At 44.8% G+C, this 27281-nt stretch overlaps 1 protein-coding gene across 1 annotated transcript in view; it reads right to left on the bottom strand.

The window, feature by feature from the left end:
* ZNRF3 (zinc and ring finger 3) overlaps nucleotides 1-26910 on the bottom strand; it is a 203524-nt gene extending 176614 nt beyond the window's left edge. The window contains exon 1 of the mRNA XM_054005955.1: nucleotides 26721-26910. The gene's annotated coding sequence lies outside the window, so the exon portion shown is untranslated. The remainder of the gene's footprint in view (nucleotides 1-26720) is intronic.
* Nucleotides 26911-27281: the final 371 nt, after the last annotated feature.

The following is a 27281-nucleotide window of genomic DNA, read 5'->3' as shown; positions in this document are numbered from 1 at the left end:
GCTGCAGTAGCAGAGGCATGGCTCAGCCGGGCTGAGCACAAATGTCCCTGAAACCAGTGGGTACATACTTGATGTGGCTAAGCTGTGCTTCCACTGCCGCTATTTGTGCTACTGCAGCTACACTGCTATTTATACTTGCTCTAGCTCACGAGAGCTAGCGCAAGTATGCATACATGAGCAGGGGAACTACACCCCAACGTCATAATTCAGATGCGGATTTAGTGTGAAAAAAACAAAGTGTTGCTGCTACACTTCTGAAACAGGTCCTCTTAAAAGACATTGCTATCGTGAGACGGTGTTTGGTAGAAACCTACAAGCCCCTGCTTCTAGTAACAGTGTTTAGATACAGCAGTCCTGGACACTGTCAAATCACAGAATGCGTTAGTCAAAACTACAGCTGAAAGCTGTGCTGCAAGGAAGAATTTTTGAAAGGGGTTACATGAGGCTAAATTCAGCCCAATCAATGGGATTCATGTATACATAGTTCCTGGAGTAATCCTTGTGTATTTCTTCAGTAAGACATTAACGCTGTTTGGCCTTTTCACTGTTGTACCTGAAAGGCTGCTTGGGGTGTTTTCAACCTCACGTTTCAGTGACACACAATCACAGAACTGGAAGGGACCTCGAGAGGTCATCTAGTCCAGTCCCCTGCACTCAAGGCAGGACTAAGTACAGTAACTCCTTGCTTAATAGTGTAGTTATGTTCCTGAAAAATGCAACTAAGCGAAACAATGTTAAGCGAATCCAATTTCCCCATAAGAATGAATGTAAATGGGAGCGGGGGGTTAGGTTCCAAGGAAATTTTTTTCACCAGACAAAAATACTATATTTTATATATTAATATCTCTAGATCTCTCTCCACACACACTATAAGTTTTAAACAAACAATTTAATACTGTACACAGCAATGAGGATTGTGAAGCTTGCTTGAGGTGGTGGAATCAGAGGGTGGGATATTTCCCAGGGAACGCCTTACTGCTATATGATGAACTAGCACTCGGCTGAGCCCTCAAGGGTTAACACATTGTTGTTAATGTAGCCTCACGCCTCTACAAGGCAACAAGAATGGAGGGAGGGGAGACTGCATGGCAGACAAAGAGACAGACAGTGAGTGAGTGTCATTGCCCTTCAATGTACTTAGAGTGGGGTCAGTGTACTTATCTTTTAAAGATGATCAGCAAGTTGAGATGGCAGTTGCTGCCGGGGGGGGGGGCGGCGCAGGGTGGACACCCTGACATTAGCTCTCCCTTCTCCCCCCCCCCACCCCTTGCACAGCAAGCAGGGGGCTCGGGGAGCAGCTCCAAGGCAGAGGACAGGAACAGCACATGGCAGTGGGGGGAGGGACAGCTGAACTGCCCAGCAATTGATAGCCTGCTGGGCAGCCGCTACACAGGGAACTTAGGGAGCTGATGGGGGGCTGCTGGTCCACCCTGGTTCCAAGCTCCCTCACCAGCTAGCTCCAACAGGCTGCTCTTTCTGCAAGCAGTGGACAAAGCAGGAGGCTGCCAAACAACGTTATAAGGAAGCATTGCGCAACTTTAAATGAGCATGTTCCCCAATTGATCAGCAATGTAACAACGAAACAACGTTAACCAGGACGACTTTAAGTGAGGAGTTACTGTATTATCTAGACCATCCCTGACAGGTGTGTGTCTAACCCGGACTTAAAATTCCCCAATGATAGGCATTCCACGACCTCCCTAGGCAATTTATTCTAGTGCTTAACCTGTCTGGACATTACAAAAACACACCTTCCTGTCAACCTAAACCGCCCTTGCTGCAATTTAAGCCCATTGCTTCTTGTACTATCCCCAGAGGTTAACAACAACAATTTTTCTCCCTCCTCCTTGCAACAACCTTTTATGTCACCTCTGTTTCTTCTGGAAAAGAGAAGACTAACCCAATTTTTTCCAATCTGCCCTCACAGCTCATGATTTCTAGACCTTTAATCATTTTTGTTGCTCTTCTCTGGACTCTCTCCAGTTTGTCCACATCTTTATTGAAGCGTGGCGCCCAGAACTGGACACAATACTCCAGTTGAGGCCTAATCAGTGCAGAGTAGAGTGGAAGAATTACTTCGTGTCTTGCTTACAATACTGCCGCTAATACATCCCAAAATGATAGTTTTTTGCAACAGCGTTACACTGTTGACTCATATTTAGCTTGTGATCCACTATGACCCTCAGATCCCTTTCTGCAGTACTCCTTCCTAAGCAGTCATTTCCCATTTTGTAAGTGTGCAACTGATTGTTCCTTCCTAAGTGGAGGACTTTGCATTTGTCGTTATTGAATTTCATCCTATACTTCAGACCATTTCTCCAGATCATTTTGAATTTTAATCCTATCATCCAAAGCACTTGCAACCCCTCCCAGCTTGGTATCATCCACAAACTTTGTAAGTGTACTCTCTACGCCATTATCTAAATCATTGATAAAAGATATTCAATAGAACCGGATCCATAACAGATCCCTGCGGGATCCCACTCGTTATGCCCTTCCAGCATGACTGAACCACTGAACTACTCTCTAGGAACAATTTTGCAACCAATTATGCATCCATTTCATAGTAGCTCCATCTAGGTTGTACTTACTTAGTTTGTTTATTAGAAGGTCATGTGAGACAGTATCAAAAAGCCTAACTAAAGTCAAGATATACCACATCTACCACTTCCCCCTTATCCACAAGGCTTGTTACCCTGTCAAAGAAAGCTATCAGGTTGGTTTAACACAATTTGTTCTTGACAAATCCATGCCAACTTATTTATCACCTTATCTTCTAGGTGCTTGCAACCTGATTGCTTAATTATTTGCTCCATTATCTTTATGGGTACAGAAGTTAAGGTCTGTAATTCCCCAGTTTGTCCTTATTTCCCTTTTTAAGGATGGGCGCTCTATTTGCCCTTTTCCAGTCTTCTGGAATCTCACCCGTCTTCCATGAGTTTTCAAAGATAATTGCTAATGGCTCAAATATCTCCTCAGTCAGCTCCTTGAGTATTCTAGGATGCATTTCATCAGGCCCTGGTGATTTGAAGACCTCTATCTTGTCTATGTACTTTTTGACTTGTTCTTTCCCTATTTTAGGCTCTGATCCTACCTCATTTTCACTAGCATTCACTATGTTAAACCTCCAATCGCCACCAACCTTCGTGGTGAAAACCGAAATAAAGTAATTAAGCACCTCTGCCATTTCCACATTTCCTGTTATTGTCTTTCCCCTTACATACATAGCCAAACTTCATACACGACCATAGCACATACAATCCAATGAGATATTAATGTGTAGCAGATCAAGACTTTTAGAAGGATACCTTACAAAGCATATTTTGTTTTTGTTTTTGTAAAAAAAAAAAAAAAAAAAAAAAAACCAAACACAACACATCCTAATTACTTGACAGTGGTGAATATTGGGGTCCCAGGGTGTCACATGTCACTTAAAAAGAGACATCCTTGTTCTTCTGTTTTTTTAAGCTTAAAAACTAAAGTTTGGGACCTTGTTTTGCACAGCAAAATATGAAGACTGAACACACAAGCATTAAATGCCATGTAGGACCCCCACCACTTCTCCACACCACCTAATAGGACAGCTGAACTGCCAACTAACTGAGAATTTGTCTTGACAAGGGTTGTGTGTAACTACAAAAAAAAGTCAGTAACTCAAGTTAGCTATCAAGGTAAAATCCTAGTGAAGACAAGGCAGCTTGTAATTTCCACACAAATCAGCAAGCTGAATTAACCCACTGCTAGCTTGTATGAAAAATACACAGTGCCTTGTCTTCACTAGACTTGATGTTCAGTTAGCTAACTCAAGTTAAGAACTCTTTTGTACTGAGAACAAGGCCTTCCATTCAAAGATGTGGCAGTAGCACATTTTAGCTAATATTCTAAAAGTCTAGTATAGACAAGGAAGCATCAACTTTAATGAGTGCTAGCTGGCCAAGCTGAAACCTAAAAGTGTGCCGCCAAGGCTTCAGCTTGACCTGTTAGTACATGTAAAACTAGACTGGAGAACATTTAGAAGCTTGCCAGTATAATGTCAGTTAGGGATGTGATTTTCTTTTTGTAAAATTTCAACACCAACAAAAGCCCTAGTGTAGACTCCGTTACAGTGCTTTTGCCAGTATAGATTTCACTTGCCAAAACGCAATAAATTATGCTCACAAAACTATCTTATACAGGCAAAAAAGTACACTTCCTATACCAGCCAACTGTCCCTCGTATAATACTTGCAAACATAAGGCCTAGTCTATACTACAAAAGTAGTGAGCAAACAACCTTGCACAAACTATCACCACCTGATAACACTTTGCATGGGTGGAATGGGGGGGGGGGGGGAGAAGAAGAGAAAGCGAATAACTTTGTGAAGTCACAAACTAGTGCATGAGATATCCAATACTTAGATACTGACTGTCTTAAAACCCTTTTTGTCGTCAGTGGAAGAATAAAAGCTAAGGGAGACAGGTTAATATTATGCAAGAAGAGGTCTTCACTGGAAGTGAATCATTCCGCCCTACACTACAAAAAAAAAAAAACTGGCACGCAAAAGATTAACTGAAATATTTGGCGTTCATACGGACAATACTAAAGATGAAGAGAGCTTTGCTGTTTCTGCTGATTAGGACAGATGGTTCTATGAGGAACTGAATAATAGTGATAAGTCAGACTGCAATAAAATCCAAATAGAGCAGAGAGAATAATACAACTTAAGCAACTCAGCAGAACAGAGAAAACTAGCATTCAGTGTCAAAACTGACAAAAGAAAAAATACTTTTTCACACAATATTTAATCAATCTGTGGAACTCACTGCCACAGGAAGTAATTGGGTATGTCTACACAGCCACTGAACACCCAGGGTTGGCCCATGCTAGCCGAGTAAGGCTCACTGGCTGTTTCATTGCTGTGTAAACTTCCAGGCTCAGGCTGGAGCCCCAGCCTTCCAGGGTGGAAGGGTCACAGACAAGGGTTTTTGTTTGCTGTGTAGATAAAATTTAACAAGACTCAAAACAGAGCTGAACATTTATATGAATAAAGTATATTCAGAATTATAATTAATGAACTTTTTGTGAAAGGCATATTGAAACCAGAGCTGTGCTAAAAACGCCAATTCAATTTCACAGAGGACTTCAATATTTCAATTTGATTTTGTTCGGAATCCGAACACAATTTTTTTTTTTTTGAAGTCTCACAAAAGAGACTGGCGCCTGGGGCTGTGGGGCAGTGCATCAGGTGGGCTGCCCCAGACCCAGAAGCTCTGAAATTCCTGACTCTGAAGTAGTCCAGCAGGTGGTTTACTGAGGAGCGATGCTGCCATAGCGGGAAACCATGTTCCTACCTGGGTACGGTCAGAACTTCACTGAAATCAAAGCCATCCCAGTGGAACATTCCAATCTTGATGAATCAGAAAACTACAATGAAAAATGAGGAGATTTTTTCTAACCAACTCTTAAACTCATACTCAGGATTTACACCCATCTTTAGCTACTAGAGATCAGGATAAGACTTAAAGAAGGGGGCAGATTACCCCAAGTCTGCCTCCTGTGGGGCTCTTATACCTTTCTCTGAAGTGTCGGATGCTGGCCACTGTCAGAGACAAGGCATTACATAAGAACAGTCACACTGGGTCAGACCAAAGGCCCATCTAGCCCAGTATCCTGTCTGACAGTGGCCAATGCCAGGTGCTCCAGAGGGAATTAACAGAACAGGTAATCATGTGATCCATCCCCTGTTGCCTATTCCCAAGTCTGGCAAACAGAGGCTAGGGACACTATCCCTGCCCATCCTGGCTAAAAGCCATTGATGGACCTATCCTCCATGAACTTATCTAGTTCTTTTTTGAACTCTGTTGTAGCCTTGGCGTTCACAATATCCTCTGGCAAAGAGTGCCACAGGTTGACTGTGTGTTGTATGAAGAAATACTGTGTTTGTTTTAAACTGCTCCTATTAATTTCATTTGGTGACCCACCCCCACCGCAGGACCTTGAAGAGAACAAGTGGTTTTTTTTCATAATTTTGTTGTTTTGCATTTTCTACTGCATTCATATATTCTGCAAATTCACAATGGACAAAAGGTAAAAAAGTTTCTTGCATGTGGAGGAACTTTTGCTCCAGTTAAAAATGTGCACACTGAAGTGATTGTAGCTGCCTATAAATATTGAAGAACATCAAAGCTGGTCCTGGTAAATTAAAAATGCTGTCACACAGATAGGAACTAGCCTCTAGCACTGCCAGCTTCGACATGTGAGCCTCTGATCTGAGAGGCAGAAGCTCAGTTCCTCAAGAAATTTTATTCACTATAAGAAAAAAAATTTTTTTTTTTTTTTTTTTTTTTTTTTTTTTTTTACCAGCAGTTGGATTTAATAAGGATATTAAATACCTTGTGAGTGAGCTAATTAAAGCTTAACCCTTTCGAGACACTGTCAAAACGCTTCAGCGCTTTAACTGACAAAGGTACCTTAATTTTTCCCCCCATATTATTTTCAGTTGGAATTTTTCTAGGTTCCAGGACCACTGGCATCCAAGACCCAAAAACAAATGTTGGCAGGCTTCAAAAAATTAGAATAGCTACTCTTAAATTAGCCTTGGTATGAATTTGATTTAATCTGATCACACAGAACAGATACTTCAGGAAATCAGTGGGTATGTTCCCTATCTGATTAAATATTCAAACACTACTGAGGCTGTCTGATCAAATACTTAGGGGAAATTCAGAGCACAAATCATACTTTCTTAACAGACTAACGCAGTAGAAAGTACTTTTGATCTCATCGTTATCAGCCACTGGTAGCGGAGTCTTCCCAACTCAACACATTTAAGACAAGCCTATTGGAGAAACTATTGTAATCTGTCAATATATTCCTGTAATGATGAAATACTAAGAGAAGTGCTTAGCTATCTAATTAAAGATAACTGCAAGAATACTGAAAGTTAGAAATTTAGGAAAAAGTCTGTTGCATTTATGATTGATATGCAATTAAGTCAAGTAAGGTAACGCAAAAGTTACATTTCTCATAGCAACATTAACTCTCACATTTAACAACTTCAAAATGTATGCAAGGTTCTTATAATAATGGTAATCTTTTGCACTGCCAGACTTTGTTTGCAACTGTTACATTAATGTAGGTTTCCCTGCCTCACAACCAGGGCCAGGGCCAGGGCCAGCTCCAGCATTTCCGTCACCGTAAGCGGCGGGGGAGAAAAAGCCACGATCGGTGGCACTTCAGCAGCAGCTCTACCGTACTACTTCATTCTTCGGCGGCAATTCGGCAGTGGGTTCTTCCCTCCGAGAGGGACTGAGGGACCCACTGCCAAAGAGCCGGACGTGCCACCTCAAGCACCTGCTTGCTGCGCTGGTGCCTGGCACCTGCTTGCTGCGCTGGTGCCTGGCACCGGCCCTGCTCACAACAAATTCCTTATTTTTAAGAAGCGGTACTTAAGAATTATGGAGTCAAGAAATTCTGTAAAGTGTAGCACTGACAAAGATACACACTCAGTACTTATTCCTGTTACTACATAGTTAATTATAAAGAAGTGTGGTTTAAAACCTATGTTACAGTAAATACCAAGAGACCCAAATCAGAGTCATGGCCCCACAATACTAGATGATGTACAAACACAGTGAGGCAGTTCCTTCCTCGAAGAGCTTAGGAAATACGGGAGACAAACCAAATGTGGGATAAAAGATAGCACACAAGCAAAATGACTAGGGTTACCATATGTCCGTATTTTCCCAGACATGTCCGGCTTTTTGGTTCTTAAATTGCTTTCCGGGAGGAATTTTTAAATATCTAAAAACATCCAGGATTTTGCCATTATTATTTTTCCCCAAAGAAGAGTTGATCATTCAAGAAAGAGAAAGGATGTTGATCACTCGAGAGAGTGCCTGCTTTCCCCCCCAGCTCCCAGCACTTGCGCTGAGAAACAGCTATTTCACATGGCTGGGTGGGGGGTGGGAGGAAGAATGCGGCGCACTCTGGGGAGAAGGCGGGGCCGGGCATTTGGGGAACGGGTTGGAATGGGGGCGGGGCCAAGGCCCCCCGTGGAGTGTCCTCTTTTTTCAATGTTCAAATATGGTAACCCTAAAAGTAACCAAAGTAATGGAAGCGACACAGCAGGTTAGGACCATGTCCTTTTAGAAGATACATTACTACATGAATTAATGTTGGGGGTTGGGGGAGTGCACAGGGGTGAAGCAAGGGAGAGGAAAGGATTGCTGGAGAATGAGGAGTGGATAAAGGAAGAGGGAGGTAGAGCAGCAACGAGCTGTGGGAGCGAGACTGGGTAGCTGAAGAGCTGCATTCACAGAAGGCTGGAGATGAAGTTGACTAAACCACCAATGGCAATAAAGCAAATGAGAAAAATCAGAGGGGAGAAACTCACTCTGGTTCAGAGGAAAGGCAGCAGTTACTCCATGAGGGAGGCTGGCCTCTATTCCCACCTCCACACCCACATTCTAGCCGGGGGAGGGGCAACACTTTAGGGTAGGAGGAACAAGTCACCAAGGTTAGTATGTGCAACAGCTGGTTTGGGCTTTTTAAATACCATTGGTGAGGTGTTGAAATGTTTTGTTTTAGATAAAACCTACTAGATTTCAGCTGTTTGTGCCATACATTTAAATAGGCCCAAGCTATAACAGGAGAGAATCCACTAAACCTTCAATGCCACTTTCCTTAAGATGAACTCACAGCCTGGAAGGCAAATTCCCCTGGACAACTGCATAGATTCTTCAAGTACTGCACTAATGCACAAACAAGAATGTAGCAGTTTTCAGAACACTAACGCAGTCACATAATTATAATCCTGCATGTCCACATGCCCCTAGCTTTCCTAAGCATTTCATTTTGGAACTGAAAGTTTCCACCCTTACTGTTTTTCCAAAGGTTAATTTATACGAAGGATTTGAGGAAAAAAAAAAAGTCTCAAGCATTTGAGTTTTGGGAGAGGGAGAAAAAACCACACACGCACACACACTTCAAATTCATTTTAGCCACATTTTTGAACAGGCCCACATTAAAAGGCTCAATTTTGGAAGGTGAATCTGGCACAGAGTGCAATCAGTAGGGACTAGTGCCTTTGCTAAATTAGGAGCAATTTTTTCAAACACTGTAAAATCAGAAGCATTTAGAAGTTGCTTACCAAGCACACGCAATAAATTCACAGTAGGAGGTGCGTACTTGTAATGTGCATGCCTGTGCAGCTAATTAAACGGCAGCACTCAAAGCGTGACTACTCCATTTGAAATATGCCCCCTAGCACTCCCCTGCAACCTCCTTATTGACCCTGCAACTTGTTTTGCTACTCAGAATGATGCAAGGCTATACTGTAGCTTAAGCACTGTAAAACCTAATCTAAAGCTACAGTCAGTTTAACCTTTTTAAAACAAAAAGAGCATAAAGGGGATGTTAACTGAATGCAAACAGATTTAATTGTCAACACTACCACCACCTTATTCTAGAGCTCCTACCAATAACCACACAGGTGCATTTCAGACAATAGGACCACTGGGGGGAAAGAATTTTTTTGATAAAATTCCTCAGTGCAGACAAGGCCAGAGACTCCCAAGTTAAACAGGGCCTGAATTTCTTAAAACAATATTTTTTGTTTTTAAATAATGCCACCTTTCAGGTCTTTGTACATCAGAAAACACCAAAAGATTCAAGCTAAATTTTCTTTTTTCCTTTACAAGTTAAATAAGTACCCTTTAGAGTAAAAATAAACAGATAGGAACAGAGTGGACTTTTTTAATCTGCGAGCATTAATATGGTCAAACCAGGACTACTGTTAGACAATAATGCAAATATACCAGGTCAGAATTAATATCACACATTAAACCTCCATATTTCCTGAATTCAGCACTTACATTTTTTGTCATAGTCTTTTAATATACCTTAAATGCAGAATACATACAACTCACAGAACTGTGTACACAGATCTAACAACCCCCCCACCCCCACACAATGGGTCACCGCCTCCACCTTCTACTTTCCTTACCTACCAGATGTAGGTCTCCCAGACTTCACACTTAGTAGTTTGTACTTATGAAGACTATTTTGGTCTAAAGAGGGCCTCACTTTGAAATCTCAGAAGAAAAAAAAGTCTAGAAGACTAATAAAAAGGGAGCATTTTTAAATATATGTTACACAGCAAAATGGTCTAAACTGGAGGAAAATTACTATGCATGTTAATCAGTGGTTGTATACAACTGCTTGAGGATTTTCTTTAACACTGTCTTGCAGTGGAGCAGTCTGTCTCTTTTCCAGCAAGAAGTGCAACATCAAATCATGTTCTCTTCTTGATGCTTCACCTGGTACCATTTTAGGAGCCCTTTACTTTCATTGCTATAGTGGAGTCACCCTGTCCCATAACCACATCTGCCAGGCTTGGCGCACTGAGGACATGTGCCAATTCGGTCACAGGACCAGACTCCAAAGAAAAACTGCTGAGCTCCAGTTCATTTGCAAGTTTGACACCATCAGATCAGGATTAAACAAAGACTGTGAATGGCTATCCAACTACAGAAGCAGTTTCTCCTCCCTTGGTGTTCACACCTCAACTGCTAGCAGAGGACCTCACCCTCCCTGATTGAACTAACCTTGTTATCTCCAGACTGATTTATACCTGCCTCTGGAAAATTCCATTACTTGCATCTGAAGAAGTGAGGTTCTTACCCACGAAAGCTTATGCTCCCAATACTTCTGTTAGTCTTAAAGGTGCCACAGGACCCTCTGTTGCAAATTGTCTTTGTGGCACTACTGGCAATACTATGTGCAGGCTGTAATTACATTTAATCCATCCTACTCTTACAGATCCAGCCTTGATGTACACAAGTGAGAAAACTGAACATGCAACCAGTTGGAGAAATTTGCGTTTTAGCATGCCTCTAAATCTTTGGGATTTTTAAATTCGACCCCTGAGAGCCAGTTTTACTCTCCTCAATTTCAGCATAAAAAAAGGGAGGAAATGGTCACGGTTTGTCAACGTCCTGGCAGGGTAAGGTCTTCAGTACAGGCTCCAAACTTTCAGGTAGTGATTGAAGTGTTTACCTGTCAACTACTAGCTTAAAGACAGTGATCGCTACTTGCGCCCCCAGAAAGCCACTCTTTGACCAACCCTTTTAAAGGAATAGATTTGGGCTCTGTATCAAGATTTTGGAAGGTCACTTCAGAGCTTTGCCAAACAGTAGTGAGGCTCCAGGGGCCATCTGCAGACATCACTGCACTGGTTCCCAGCCAATGGGAGTGCAATGCCAGTGCTCGGGACACTGAACAGAGCCCCAGGGCCCGCCCTGCCTAGGAGACAGACCTGTTGCTAGCCTCGGGTTACCATACGTCCGGATTTTCCCGGACATGTCCGGCTTTTGGGGGCTCAAATCCCCGTCCGGGGGGAAATCCCCAAAAGCCGGGCATGTCCGGGGAAATCGGGAGGGAGGGCTCGGCCGGGGCCTCTTTGGCCGGGGCCGGGTGGGGAGCCGGGGCCTCTTTGGCCGGGGGCGCGGGGGGGTGCGCTGGGCCGCGGGGGGGGGGCCAGTCCGGGGTAGCGGGGGGGGGGTGCGCTGGGCCGGGAGCCGGTCCGGGGTCGCAGGGCCGGGCCGCCGGGGGCCAGCAGTGCTGGGCGGGCCGGGGGTGGTCGGCCGGGGCCGGCACCCCAGGGCCCAAGCCGACCCAGGCTGGAGCCGCCGGGGGGCCAGCCTGGGCCACGCCTCCTCCCCCCACACTCCCCCTTACCTGCTTCAGGCTTCCCGCAAATTAAATGTTCGCGGGAAGCAGGGGAGGGGGCGGAGACTTTGGGGAGGGGGCGGAGTTGGGGCAGGGGGCATGGGCGGGGCTGGGGCCCCGTGGAGTGTCCTCCATTTGGAGGCACAAAATATGGTAACCCTATGCTAGCCACTTCCAGGGCGCAGCACAGTGTCAGAATAGGTAGGGACTAGCCTGCCTTAGCCAGGCAGCACTGCTGACAGGACTTTTAACAGCCCGATCGGCGGTTTAAACAAATAAAAGGAAGTTATTCTTCACACAGCGCACAGTCAACCTGTGAAACTCCTTGCCTGAGGAAGTTGTGAAGGCTAGGACTACAACAGGGTTTAAAAGAGAACTAGATAAATTCATGGAGGTTAAGTCCATTAACGGCTATTAGCCAGGATGGGTAAGGAACAGTGTCCCTAGCCTCTGTTTGTCAGTGGGTGGAGATGGATGGCAGGAGAGAGATCACTTGATCATTACCTGTTAGTTCACTCCCTCTGGGGCACCTGGCATTGGCCACTGTCGGTAGACGGGATACTGGGCTGGATGGACCTTTGGTCTGACCCAGTATGGCTGCTCTTATGACCTAGTGCCTTACATTCCGCAACCCAGTACTGGGTCACAACCCACAGTTTGAAAGCCACTGCTCTACAGCACTCCCACACCAACATCAGCTTCCTGGACACCAGAACTGCATGATTATTGCACGGCCTAGGTTGTTAGAGTGCCTTTACTGCACATTTCCGTATCTTAAGATGTTTGGATCTCAAATGTAACTCTGAATTTCCTTGGTTTGTAATGCTTGGTTATAGGATGGTGTGGCGGGGGTCAGGCCACCCCGCCTTAACCTGGACAGAGTTAAGCCCCAGGGACTGGCAGAGGAAGTCCCGCCACCCTGGGAAGGCTGGGCATGCTCCAAGTGCTACAGGAGTATAAAGGGAGGGAGACCAGCTCATTCTGGGCTGGAGTCCATATGAGAAGGACCTGCCGGGGAGCTCCTGTGGACGGCCAGCCACAGCCACTGACTGCACTGGGAAGCGACGCTGTCCACAGCCCACCTGCACCCCGGCGATTGGAGTAGACCCGGGGGACGACCGGATCCGCAGAGCGCTGAGGACCCAACGACTCCTGGGAAATCCCATCGGAGAGCCTGATAGGAAGTGACCCTGAGAGGGTGACAGAGTGGTACCACTCCCCCAGGGGAAACTCAGGATGTTTAGGTTGGAACCCCCCCCCCCCCCCCCGCTGAGTTGGTGGTGAGCCACTATACCACTGTTTGACCCAGGGCCCTAGGTCCCTCCCCCCCACCGGGGCTGTTACACCCCAACGATAAAGATTCTGGCCGCTACGCCACACTACCCTGTAGCCAGGGGCAGTATTATAGACTCCGGCAGTCAGGCCATGTCTCCCTGCATTAAAGGGGACACCATAGACTCTGGCAGCTAGGCCAGGCTACCCTCCACCTGAGTGTTGCTTCATGGACTCCGGCCGCTAAGCCACACTGCCATGAACCAAAGGGCTATTTTATGGACGGTGGCGGATAGTCCATGCCGCTCGTACCCTTGGGGGGCATGGACCGCCACAGATGGTTATAACACGCCTGTGACTTTTTTTTTACCCTTATGTTACTATTATGTACTCTCAGCATTAAGTAGTTTGTCTTGCAATTTAAAAAATTATTTTGGACCCCAGGTTAGCAAACTTTATCTTTCCCAACACGGTCCATTTTAGTGCCATCTTCCTGAGTCCACTGACAGCTGTTTCGTTTTTTTTACTTTGCACTATTAAAACGGTGTCAGAGCCCTATAGCTACATCTACACTGCAATTAGAGACCTGGAACTGGCCCAAGTCAGCTAACTCAAGCTCACGGAGCTTCAGCTAAGGGGCTGTTTAACTGTGGTGTAAATGTTTGGGCTCAGGCTCAAGCCTGAAAGTCTACATTGCAATTAAACAGCCCCTTAGCCCAAGCCCCATTAGTCAGGGCCAGCCGCAGATACCAAATTGCAGTGTAGATATACCCTTAGCACCTTGTTCATAGTTTTAATTTACTGGGGCTTGGGAACAATCAGGACTCTACTCAGAACAATAGTCACCAGCAAAACTTGTGACTCCAGTCAATTTCAAACTGCTCAGCTCTCAGCATCAGAAGAGACAGCCATTGGTACTATTCACAATGAGAATGCCTCCCCTTCACGCCAGCCAGGAGGTAGTGGAGATGGATGGAGTATCAGGCTTCTACTACTAAAGCACTAAGGAGGTTGTGGGCAGAAACGGATAATGGATGGAGCCCCTGAACAAGCTACAGGCACAGCACCTTGGTAAGAAATCCCAGCAGTCTGGGGTGAGGACTGGCAAAGTGCTAATATAATGCAGACATATCCAACCTCCTACTTACATCAGACAACACTAACAGGTCCTGCCAGCTCACAGGACATTTTAAAACCACTGGTTCGTGTCTCAGTGCTTGGCATGTAGCCTAAATAAAGAAATAATTCATAAGAGTGTCTGGTTGAAACTTACAGTTGTACGTGCTACGCTATAACACATGTGAGGGGTGCAGTACTGTGGGGATTTAGTTTGCTTAAGCCAGAGCAGATCCCCACAGGCAAGTCTCAATGCCACAATATCTAGAACAGGGTAGAAACAAAAAGGAATTGGAGGCTGAACAAACAAAATATTGCACCAAGCTTGGTTTAGTAAAGGAGAGATATGAGTAACTAGTCCAAGTGTGAAACAATTCCTGTTTGCCCTGATGACACTGTCTAGAACACAGCACTTGAATTTTGGCTCACCAGGTACTAAATTGATGAGGCACTGATACTATTAGGTTCCCCTGCTGATAGAAGAAACGTGTGAACCCTGATTTTCTTCAGAGAGCATCCATGAAAAATAAACATCTTCGATTTTTCACTCAACCACCTTAACTGATAGAACAGGGGTTCTCAGACTTTTGTACTGGTGACCCCTTTCATATAGCAAGCCTCTGCGTGCGCCCCCCCCCCCCCATTATAAATATATAAAAGTGTTTTTAATGTAACACCATTATAAATGCTGGAGGCAAAGCGGGGTTTGGGGTGGAGGCTGGCAGCTCGCAACCCCTCAGGGGTCGTGACCCCCAGTTTGAGATCCCCTGTGATAGAACATTAAATGGGGCAAGGATTGGTGAGAGAATCCAAATCAGGTTTAGGCTGAGTTCAGGAGCAGTGTTCAGATTCAGTGGCTGAAAATGGAAGTTTAAATGCAAGATTCAGAAGCATACCTTGACTACTTTGTATCCAACATGGAAGCAAGCAGATCAAAACATTCTTCTCCATCTCCCCCCCCCCCCCCCTTTGCTATTCAAAGGCCACAAGTTTAGAGGTTTATCCAATCTCTACTAAAATAAGTAGTAATTTGAAACTTCTGTATTCATCTCCAAGAACCCAAATTCCAAAGACAGGAAAACAAAGCAATTCTGAGTACAGATCACTGCTGCTGAACATGCTAATCTTTAGGCCTAGGGTCTCAAGCAATTTACCAGAGGACTATACTTCAGCTGATGTCTGGAGCGGTGGGTAGCAGTGGCACTCCAGCAATGCCTTACAATTAAGACATCTGGCAGCGATGTGGAACAAAACCCAACTATCTTCACGTTAAAAAGATAACTGCCAAAAAAAAAATCCAACATGCTTGTAATTCAAAGCCATGAATAATTCCACTTCCTGATTTTGATTAGCCTATAGGCTCTCAATTTGAGCAAGACAAAAAATTCACTAGCATTTTAACTATGGATGAATGAAAAGACAAGAAATGAAACTTTGCATTAACAAACTTTTGCTTAACCTGGTCTCCTCCAATCATTGCCACACTTCTCTCCTAGCTGCAGCTTTCATTCCAGCTCCCTTCTTGATAAGAGTCAGAACCCTATCCCCATTATGTTTCAGTATTTAAAGGTGACCTGTCAAAGAATACCCATGGAATTTGCCCACCCCCCGCTTTAGGATGCACAGGGAACACCTGAGGAGGATTATCCAGAGGAAAAAGCAGCACAGGAAAAAAGGAAGGCCTTCTAAACATTTGAAATTTTCTTAATCTTTTTTCCTGAGAGACTAAAGGCAACTCGACAAATAAGTAGACTAACATCACATGACCCAAGAAGTGAGACACAAGCAACTAAGAAGTTGTTTTTATTCAGACCACTTAAAGCTCTGGATTTTGTTTCTAAACTATTTAAACAAATTATACTCTAGTACCAAGTATTTGTTACACTCTATATGCTTCCACTTTCATTTAAGAGCTGGGTAAAGCACATTCTCTGCTCCTACAGTGAGACAATGAGAAGAAAAAAAAAAAAAAAACAGGGAAGAGTAGACAACATTCCTGGCCCTTGTCTACACTAGGCTTCTTTTCCTAGAGTTTTCCATGCTGCAGCCAGTCTACAGTACTTCTTCCACCAGCAGAGTTGCACTAGGGGTAGCAATGGAGCAAAGGTTTAGGAAAAGGGTTAGTGATGATGCCCTGCTATGCTTAAACAAGTAGATATATTTAAAAACCTTGCTGGATTTTATTTTGTTTGCTTGTTCATTTACTCCGTATTTTAGAGAGAGAGAGAGAGAGAGAGAGAGAACGAACGAACACGAACGAACTCTGCTCTCCCTTTCCTCTACCTTGACCAGCTAGGAGACTACATAATTACAATGTGCAGGTAACATCCATCTCAGCAAATGCAGCACCATGACGCATCAAGTTCTGGTCATCAGTCAGCACAAAGAGCTGAACTTAACACAATGTTTTGTCAAACGCTGGCAGAAATAACTCAACTCTCCTACAACCTCCAGAGGATATTTCTGATAAAAATCCAAGATGCTTATTACTGGAGCACCATAAGTGAGTACTCTACCAATAAATAAATTTTTAACATTTATTTACTTTTAAACACCCAGGTAAGAGACTGGTTTGACATAACTAGAACAAAACCCACAAACAGTAATTCAAACACAGAAGGACAAAATATCAGGCCAGATACAACAGCCTTTGCCAGCATAACAACCCAAGAAGCAGCTCCCGAGCAATGGGTTTAAGAGAAGATGAAACTTGTGACAGCATACATGAAATACTTCACATCCACCCAGGGAAGCCACAGTCAGAAACGTCAAGCAAAGCCTCAAAAACAGGTAATATTGATCAGCAACAACATGATAGGTGTGGCCAATAGATAAGGAATAGCAGCAGTGCAAACATTATTTGCATTCCCTTCAAGAGTGATTCCCCCACAGGGGTACAGTTGACTCTGCTGCCCTGGGGAGGTGTTATTTATGCCTCCCTGTGCCAGCAAAGAGAATCAAGCTCACTAGCAACAGAATGTACTGCTCTGTTTTAAGGCAGAGAGATATTCCAGATTTTGTAGATTCACATATTCCAAGGCCAGAATGGACCACTATGATCTTCTAGTCAGACCGCCAACAAAAGCCAGAGAACTTCCCTAAATTAATTCCTAGAGCAGAGCTGTTGGAAAAACATCTCATCTTGATTTTAAAGTTGTCAGCGATTGAGAATTCACCATGACCTTTGATGAATTGCCCCAATGATTAATAAGGCATGCATTTTTAACAGTGAGGTTATTTCCAGTTTGAATGTCTAGCTTCAGTTTCCCACCACTGGCTCAGCTAGACTGAAGAGTCCCATTATTAAATATTTGTTCCTCACACAGGTCCTTCTAGACTAAGAGAAGGTTAAGGGGCAACTTGATCAAACTAAATCAACTGAGTTCCTTGAGTCTCACTATAAAGACATGTTTTCTAATCCTTTACTCATTCTTATGATTCTTCACTGAACCCTCTCCAATCTATCAACATCCTTCTTCAGTGGGTGAACACCAGAACTGGACACAGTATTCCAGCACTGGTCACACCAGTAACCACTACAGAGGTAAAATAATCTCTACTCCTACCTCAAGATCCCCCTCTTTATGCACCCAAGAACTGTATTAGCCCTTTAGGCCACAGCTGAAGCGGAGTTCCCTGTGTGATGCCGATTATCTGCCATGACTTCCAAATATTTTTCAGAGTCACTGCTTCCCAGATGGAGTCCTCCATCCTGTAAATATGGCCTACATTCTCTGTTCCTAGATGCATACATTTAGTCACATTAAAATGCATATTGTTCATTCGCACCCAAATTACCAAGCAATCCAGATCGCTCTGTATGAGTGGACTAGTCCTCTTCATTATTGAGCATTCCCAAGATTTGGGTCACCTGAAAACTATCAGTAATGATTTTCTTTTCTTCCAGGTCATTAATAAAACTGTTAAACAATGTATGTCCCGGAACCTATCCCCACAGGACCCCACTAGAAACACACCCATTCGACCATCATTCCCTGTTTATAATTACATTTTGAAGTCTATCAGCCAGTTTTTAATCAATTTAGTGTTTACCATGTTAAATTTATTTCCTTCTAGTTTTTTTAATCATAATGCTGTGTGGTACCAAGGCAAATACCTTACAAAAGTCTAAGTATATTACAATCAACACTATTATATTTATCAAACTTATAATCTCATAAAAAAACATCTAGTTTAAAATGATCTATTTTCTATAAACCCATGTTGATTGGATTCATTATATTAACTCCCCCTTAATTCTCAGCCACTCTATTGGTTCCAGATAATGTCAGACTGATAGGCCTATAATTACCCAGGTCATCCCATTTCCCTTTTTTAAATATTAGCTTTCTTCCAGACTTCTGGAACTTCCCTGGTGTTCCAAGACTTACTGAAAATCCACATTAACAGTCAGGCAGGCTCCTCAGCCAGCTCTTTTAAAGTTCTTGGATGTAAGTTATCTGGGGCACCTGATTTAAGAATGTCCAACTTTAATAGCTGCTGTTTAACATCCTACTGAGATACTATTGGAATGGAATGAGTGCATTTATGTGATGTGACTATCATCTCTTTTTCCCCCCCAAATACAGAACAGAAATATTTATTGAACACTTCTGCCTCTTCTGCTTTATTATTGATAATTCTATCATTTCCATCTAATGGACAATTCCATTGTTAGGGTTCTTTTTTCTTCCCAATATGCTTTAAGAACAGCAAGAACCTGTTATTTACTCTGCTGGTAATGGATTTCTCCTTGTGTTCCTTGGCTTCCCTTAGAAACTGTAGAAAATTGATCACTTCTGATTTCTATTTATTACTTTCAGCTTCCCCTTTCTTCCTTTTTTTTTTTTTTTAATAAACATTTTTATAGCTGTCTTCACTTCCTGTATAAATCAGGTCGGTTTTTAAACTATACAGCCTTCTTCCTTGATTGTGGCTTTTGGGGCCTCTAGAAAAACATTAGAAAAATATGAATAATTGGGAATTGTTTACAATTAAATTCCTCCTTACAACCGATTTGGCTCATAATTGTTTTCACCTTTGTGGAACTGGCCCTTTTAAAGCACCTACTATATGTACCATTGGTCTGCTCTTCATTCTGTTTGAACATTATAAATGGGATCATAGAATATCAGGGTTGGAAGGGACCTCGGGAGGTCATCTAGTCCTATCCTCTGCTCAAAGCAAGGCCAACACCAACTAAATCATCCCAGCCAGGGTTTTGTTAAGCCTGACCTTACAAACCTCTAAGGAAGGAGATTCCACCACCTCCCTAGGTAACCCATTCCAGTGCTTCACCACCCTCCTAGTAAAAAAGTTTTTCCTAATATCCACCTCTAAACCTCCCCCACTGCAACTTGAGACCATTACTCCTTGTTCTGTCATCTGCTACCACTGAGAACAGTCTAAATCCATCCTCTTTGGAACCCCCTTCAGGTAGTTGAAAGCAGCTATCAAATCCCCACCTCATTCTTCTCTTCTGCAGACTAAACAATCCCAGTTCCCTCAGCCTCTCCTCATAAGTCATGTGCTCCAGGCCCCTAATCATTTCTGTTCCCTCTGTGGGACTCCTTCCAATTTTTCCACATCCTTCTTGTAGTGTGGGGCCCAAAACTGGACACAGTACTCCAGATGAGGCCTCACCAATGCCGAATAGAGGGGAATGATCACATCCCTGGATCTGCTGGCAATGCCCCTACTTATACAGCCCAAAATGCTGTAAGCCTTCTTGGCAACAAGGGCACACTGACTCATATCCAGCTTCTCATCCACTGTAACCCCTAGGTCCTTTTCTGCAGAACTGCTTCCTAGCCATTCAGTCCCTAGTCTGTAGCAGTGAATGGGATTCTTCCATCCTAAGTGCAGGACTCCGCACTTGTCCTTGTTGAACCTCATCAGGTTTCTTTTGGCTCAATCCTCTAATTTGTCTAGGTCCCTCTGTATCCTATCCCTACCCTCCAGTGTATCTACCACTCCTCCCAGTTTAGTGTCATCTGCAAACTTGCTGCGAGTGCAGTCCACACCATCCTCCAGATCATTAATGAAGATATTGAACAAAACCGGTCCCAAGACCAACCCTTGGGGCACTCCGCTTGATACTGGCTGCCAACTAGACATGGAGTTATTGATCACTACCCGTTGAGCCCGACGATCTAGCCAGCTTTCTATCCACCTTATAGTCCACAAGTTATGATCACTTGTACCTAAGTTATCACAGAACTAAATAAGGGGAAGTTACTCTTCATCTGTCAAGATGAAGCCTAATATAGAATGCCTTCATTTTGGATGCAACACATTTTGAGTTAGAAACAGTCATCTATCTTTAGAATTTCCAAAGCGGTTTTAAATACTGGCAGCCTGGGACTTCCAGCATACCTCACTCAAATTGAGCTATTCCCTAGTCACACAGCCTCTTTTCCCATACATTATAGATTGGCACCTTACACACCTAGCAGCCTGTTTCCCTGTCTGCAGTAGACACCAACTAAGACCTCATCTTGTACTTTCTCTGTTAGGACATTCATCCATAACCATTCACAATCACTTCCTTTCACTTTATCAGTGACTTGGAAATTTTATTTTATTTTTTTAACACATACATTTTTCCCCTTTTGCCAATTTTATCCTTCCTAAATAGGTTATAACCATTGATTTGTAATGCTCCAATAACAGGATTCATCCCACCAGGTTTTGGTAATACCAACTAGATTAAATTTAAAATTTATAAATGAGTAATTCCAACTCCTTATTTGTTACCAAGGCTCCTAGCATTGGTGTATAGGCAATTAAATAATTTCTGCTCTTCATGTCCTTTGGTTCCTTGATTTTCTTCTAAACTTCTCTATTTTGTGCTGAGGGCTCATATCTTCCTTCTTTTTATGCTCCCCTTTTGTTATTAATTTAATCCCCTCTTGCCTACTCTAGCCAGCCTGTCCCTGAGAAAACTGGTCCCCCTTTTGCTGATGCGGAGCCCATCCAAACTGTACAGGCCCCTCCCCAGATGGAGGCCATCCAAACTGTACACCCCTTCCCCCCCCCCCCCCCCAGAAGATGACCCAGTGTTCCACAAAAACCTTACACCACTTATTTAGCCAGTGGTTCACTTAAGGAATCTTCTACCTTCTGTCTTCCTTTGCTCATGGGACAAGAAGAATCTCCAAGAAGATCACTTGGTTATTCTTCACACTTCTGAGTCATCAATTATCTGTGAGATATCCTGCAACACAGCATCATTAGTGCCAATATGTACCACCACCACTGGATCTTTTCCCCATGGACTTCAAAAGCTATCCAATCTTAGAGTGCCATCTTGGGTCTTGACTCCAGGAAAGTAGCATACTGTTGTGTTATCCACCTGTCCCTTGCAGAATGTTCTTTCTATTCTCAAAGAATAGAAAGTCCCCAACAAGGATCATCGGTCTTCCTTGGAGGGCGGAAGAACTCTTTGTGGACAAGCTTGATTTTCTTACAGGTAGGGCAGAAGTGCCATTCACAGCTGTCTTGTACATCTCTTCATTCCCTTGGACTAGCTGAACCTTAAGAAGTATCTTTACAAGCAAACAGTTTCTACACTTGAGAACTTGGTATCGACTGGAGACTCCTAGCCACACAGAACTCCTCTTCTCTCTGCTGGTCACAGCCTGCCCATCCATGTCTACCTTCAGTCCTATGCAGTGGAGATGTGATCACTTGACTCTGGTGGTTACCTACTGAGAAGCCTCCTCTATGACCTCCTCACTCTCCAACTCGATCAACATTCTTAGCATCCATCCCCACCCCACTCCTCAAAAAAAAAAAAAAAAAAAAAAAAAAAAAACCACCATACACAGGATTTTGTTCTGAGGCATATAGAATATTCTGATCATTTGTTGCCAATACACAACTGCTGGATCAGACCGTTAGTCAGTTTAAGGGGTACCAGAGGCACAAAGACCTGAAGGACATGCTTTACCAAACTCTTAAGAATTCACCTCTTTATAGTTGGAGTTAACACTTCAGAAAAGCTACCCCAGACACACCTGACCCCAGCCAGACTCAGTCCCAGTAACAGGAGAAACACCATTAGTGTATTGCTTTTAGATATCAAATGGTTACTGATCAGTTTTCTAAGTCATACATTTAAAAGATAATGCACATTTAAGCTTTTATTTCTGATGGTTTTGTTCTAATGCTTTCAAGACCAGTGAGCAAATGAAAATTAAAAACAAATATGGTCATGAGGTTGCACAAACACCCACATTTCCTTGTATTCATTCCTTAAACATTTCTAAATTTAGAGTGGAAATGTATTTCTCATTCAAAAGAGAGTTCTCTTCAGTGAGTATTTTTCATTTGTTTAAAACAAAGGATATACCACTCACTACAGTTAAATATATCTTTAACATCACTAGGCAGGTGACCTGTATTTCCAAGTTTTGCAGAATTTCAGATAATGATCCAAAGCTGGAGTACGTATCTATGAAATTTGTTTCATATTAGAAATTTTCAATTTAAGTTATGAAAGTGTACAAACAAGTTTAGACACCATACAGCTCACTCACCAGAAGGGACAGGAAAGAGCAAGGAATCCACACTACAGGTAAGACATGTTCTACGTGCGCTAGTGCCTGAGCACACAGAGGAAGTGATTTTGATGGTGCTAGTTTTACCTGCTTTGGAGCGACATCTGGCATATTTCACCCTCTGGTGGCTGAAATACCTTAATACGAGTTATTTACGAGCATAAATTAAAGTCTCATTTGAAATCTAAAACACAGTATAGCTTGGGAGGTAAGTAGTGGCTGCATACATGCATGCACAAAACCACTAGCAAAAAAATTGTGAGCAGTGTAAAAAGCAAAAATTTGCTTCATTAATTCCCAACCCCCATCCCATGTTTTTAAGTATAGGCAAATCAGCTGGTCCATATAATAAAAGGCCAGCCCCCCCATCCACACACACACAAAAATCACTTAACACATTTGCTTCTAGTTATGCCAGTTCAAGTCTTAAAAATGTATTTTTACTTTACATTTATATTTTAAAAGCTTGACAGTCTCTAAAGTTTTCAATACCGTGCCTCCTCTGGACAACGGATTCAAAGTTTCATCTCATGGCAAGAATAAAATCCTGTTTTTCAAAGTTTTACCATGCTAAAATTAACAAAGTTGATTTTTCCAGTAATGTATATATTTCAGCCCCTGAAAGCAATTTAAAAAAAAAGTTTACTTTAAACTGAATTGCTTCATTGCTCTACTGGGTTTCCCCCCCCCCCTCCATCAGCAATCTGATTTCACAACTCTTCTTCTTGTGACAAAGTTTTGTAATTTAGAAAATTTAAAGTTTCACAGTAAATTCCATAACAAAGCCAAGAGGGGAACAGGGAAGAATAGTCTCTGAACTACAGAAAAGAAAAGAAAAAAAAAAAATCCACACACACACACCCCTTACTATGCAGTATTTTTATATAGAGCTCATGCTCAAACAAACCAACTCCACAGCTGTTTTAAGTGAAATAAGGACAGCTATTAGTGATTACTTAACAAGTAAACTTATTAAAATACCATTTAAGTACAATTTTCTTTACTTAGCCTAGCCAAAAGAAAAAAATTAAGTCAACAATTGCTAATGACTACAAAGGAATTAGATAAGCACTTCAAAAGTTCCAGATAGAATAGGGACTAGCCTGGTTCTGCTAAACTCTGACATTATCTACCTGCTTAGAAGAATAAAGATAGTTTTAAGTGATGTGTTTAAACTTAATTTTGTATTAAATAGCTAACTGGAGATTAGCTCTGGAGTGAAGGACTAGTGAATACACTGAACAAAGTGACCCACAGAAAGCCAAATACACAGAAAGAACAAGGTAGCTAAAACCAAACATTTTAGCATCAGAAACGGCATAAATTGCTAGAGATATTTTAATACTATGTTTTGTAAGTATCAAAACAGCAAGTTCAACAGTTCTTTGAGTCTCAAATCAAAAATTTCAAACACTGACCATATATTAAAAAGGCCCAATCAACCAGGGTGAGCAGGAACATTCAACAAAAATCCAAGCTTTAGAGAAAGCTAAATACTTTTGCAAAGAACCTACAGTACATGTATGGGTAATCACCACAAGAACTGATAAATCGGCAAAATCCAGAACCATAACTTCTTGATTGCTTTCTCCAACAAACTGAACATGTTACACTTGAATATTTTCTCCTTCACTTTCTACAAGAATTGTGTATGTGAATCATATGGGACAACAGTTCCCAACTGGGCCTGTCAAGGGGCCACTGTTGAAACCCCAAGGCCCGGCACCCCCCCACAGGTTGGACACCATGGGTAGCGCAAGGCTGACACCCCATCCCTTGCACCCCCTCCTCCCCCCACAGGGCTGAAACCCTGAGCTCCCCTGTCTACCCCTCCGAAGCCAGGGGCAGTCCATGGCTAAAACTCCAAGCTCTTCCCCCCACCCCACCCCACCCACCCCTGCTGAAGCCCTGAGCCCATGGGCAGAGTTCAGGGGGCACAAGGGTGTCACCCCCCCTAAAACTGCAGTGCCTTACCCAGAGTGGGGTAGTCCTGCAGGCAGCTCCATATACCCTCCACCTCCTCCTCTCCCTCAGCCCCCCTCAAGCCTCACCCTCTGGCCAGATCCTAGGTGGGAAGCCAGAGCCAGGCAGAGCGGGGCAGCTGCTCCTCTGGCTAATGGTGCCATGGAGTGGGCAGCCCTGGCATTCCCCGTCTGTTGCTGGTGCCTGGGGTTGCAGCTGCTCCTCCACTCCCAGCCCCCTTTGACTGCTCACGCAGCCGGTCAGAACCTGGCTCTGCGGCCAGCACCAGCACACAGTCCCACACAGGTGGGTGGCCTACTGAGTGAGATGGGGGTGGAGGTGGAAAAAGGTTGAGAACCCCTGGCATAGGCTATCACACAGCATACTGAAGTTTTAATCTTCTGTTTTACAGCCTGGAGTGGTCAACCATTTCTACTCATGCAAAAACCACCTAGCCAGACAAAGTTGCAGTACTTTACAGTGTGGTACAAAGATCACTTATAAATCCATTCCATGCAAGCTTTGCCTACTGTGACATGTTTTGAAAAGACTCTCACCATTGCATTACCATGAATGCAGTTCCCCAGGAGTAGCATTAATGTAAGCTGGGCACAGGCACTTTTACCTCTGTATCTAACTTGGCTCAGAACAGCTAGACACAGGACAGCAGTATAATCACTTGCACCCTGTGCACGCTCATCATTGCTGTCCCTGGTGGAAGTGCAAAGGCCATTTCCCAAAACGTGCTAGAGTAGAAACGCCATAGCATGTTTCAAGAACGCAGGAAAGTTTCAACTGTTGACGCTATGCAGTCAGTAATTATTAATAGCAAATAAGATTCACTCAGAACCTGAAGAAAATAAATCTCAATGCATTTTCTTTGCAGAAACATTCTCTAGTATATAAAATCAAAACACCAAACCAATTCAAATCACTGTTATTCTTACGGGAAGGGGAAGTGAGTGAGAGGTTAGCAATACCCAGATGTGTACAAAGCTTTAGTAGGTTCAAAGAGATACCAAACCCTTTTAAAAAACTCTTCCCACCACCAGCAGCCTTGGCAATATAATTTATGCCCACAGACCTACTAGAGTTTCTCCAAAGCCTTTGCAAAGCGAGACAAAAAAGAAACAGCATCCAGTTACAACAATCATAAGCAGTAGGTCAGCACCACGGCCTTCCTTCACATCTCAGACAAAGTAAGCCCTGCAAATAGAGTATTTTTTAATCCCTCCATATCAAGCTTCCTCTGGAATGCAGATTTCTTTCATTTAGTAACAAGGTGCCTCGAGGCCCTGTCAGAAAGGGTGAAATCTCCAGGTTACTGCAGCCTCAGAGTTCCTGGTTCTCCCATTCCTATTTAAGTACTTAAACCAAGTGAGAGGGAAACTATCCCCCAGTTCCCAGTCAGGAGTCCAAACTGCAGAGGCATAAGCAACAAGAGCAGTCAGGGGGCTGTTTAAATCAACATTACACCACAACAAATTGGCCCTTTGTAGCATGACTACTGTCACCTCCCTCCACTGAGGGGCACTCCATGAGACAGGGGCAGCCCAGTACCCAGGGGATCCCACGGGCAAGTCCTGCAGCCCCCTTTTCAGGCAAGTGCCCTGCCCACGTGGGACACCAGGGCTCGGTCCCCAGAGCCGGGGCCAGGCCCAGCGCGGACAGAAGGGCTGGGGCCACATGCGGGGCACGTTCTGCACCGCGCACGGCCGGCGCTTTGGGCGCCCCTGTCGCCCCCGGGTCCCCCGCAGCCTTGGCGCCGAGACCAGGCCGAGCCGCCCCGGCCGCTCGCAACCCCAGGGACAGCAGGTGAGGGGCGCCGACCCCCGGCCAGGATGCAGGCAGGGGGCAGCGGGGAGCCTCCCGCACGCAGGGGCAGCGCGTCCCGGCTCCGCCCCGGTGCCCTTCAAGCCCCCCCATGCCCAAGGCAGCCGCCCCGACGAGCCGAGAGCAGCCCGCAGCCCGAGCTCCGGGCCCTGCCCGCCCGCAGCCCGCACGGTGCAGCCGCCGCTCCCGGCCGAGCGGAGCCATCTTGGGAGCAGGGAGCCGCTGGCCGCCCGGCCCGGCCCGGCGCGGCGCAGCCCCGCCGCTCACCTGCACGATCTCGCCCTCGGCGCTGAGGGTGGCCCCGGCCCGCGAGAAGCGCCCCTGCAGCCCCGTGGTGTAGGTGGTGTAGTCGCCGCTGGGGCTGGACTCGAAGAGCACCACCTCCACGAACGCCGTCTCCTTGGCCAGCGCGGCGCCCGGGGCCGCGGCCAGCAGCAACCCGAGCAGCAGCGGCGGCGGCACGGCCGGGCCGGCGCCGGCCCCGCAGCCCCTCATCGCGCGGCGGGATGGGGCAGCGCCCAGCCGCCGCGCATCGCTCGCCAGCGGCTCCAGCTCCGGGGGCCCGGGGGGATCCGGGCGGGTCAGCGCCCCATGGCGGCAGCAGCAGCGGCGGCTCCTCTGCCCCGCGGCGCCCAGCCCCGCGCCTCCGCCTGCCCCTCGCTCCGGCTCCTGGCCTGCCTGCCAAGCCGCGTCCCTTTCATCTGCTCCACGTGACAGCTACCGCGGGGTTATCCCCGCCCCCGCGCGCTGACCCGCGCCCGCCCGCCGCGCAGCCGGACGGGGCCGCGGGAGCCGCCGCGCCGCGCCGCACCTGGGCGGGTCACGGGT

The sequence above is a fragment of the Malaclemys terrapin genome, chromosome 16 (genome assembly GCF_027887155.1).
Source record: "Malaclemys terrapin pileata isolate rMalTer1 chromosome 16, rMalTer1.hap1, whole genome shotgun sequence".
In the NCBI taxonomy this organism is placed as follows: domain Eukaryota; kingdom Metazoa; phylum Chordata; order Testudines; family Emydidae; genus Malaclemys; species Malaclemys terrapin.
The sequence above is the reverse complement of the archived record's forward strand: the minus strand, read 5'-3'. Positions and strand labels throughout refer to the sequence as shown.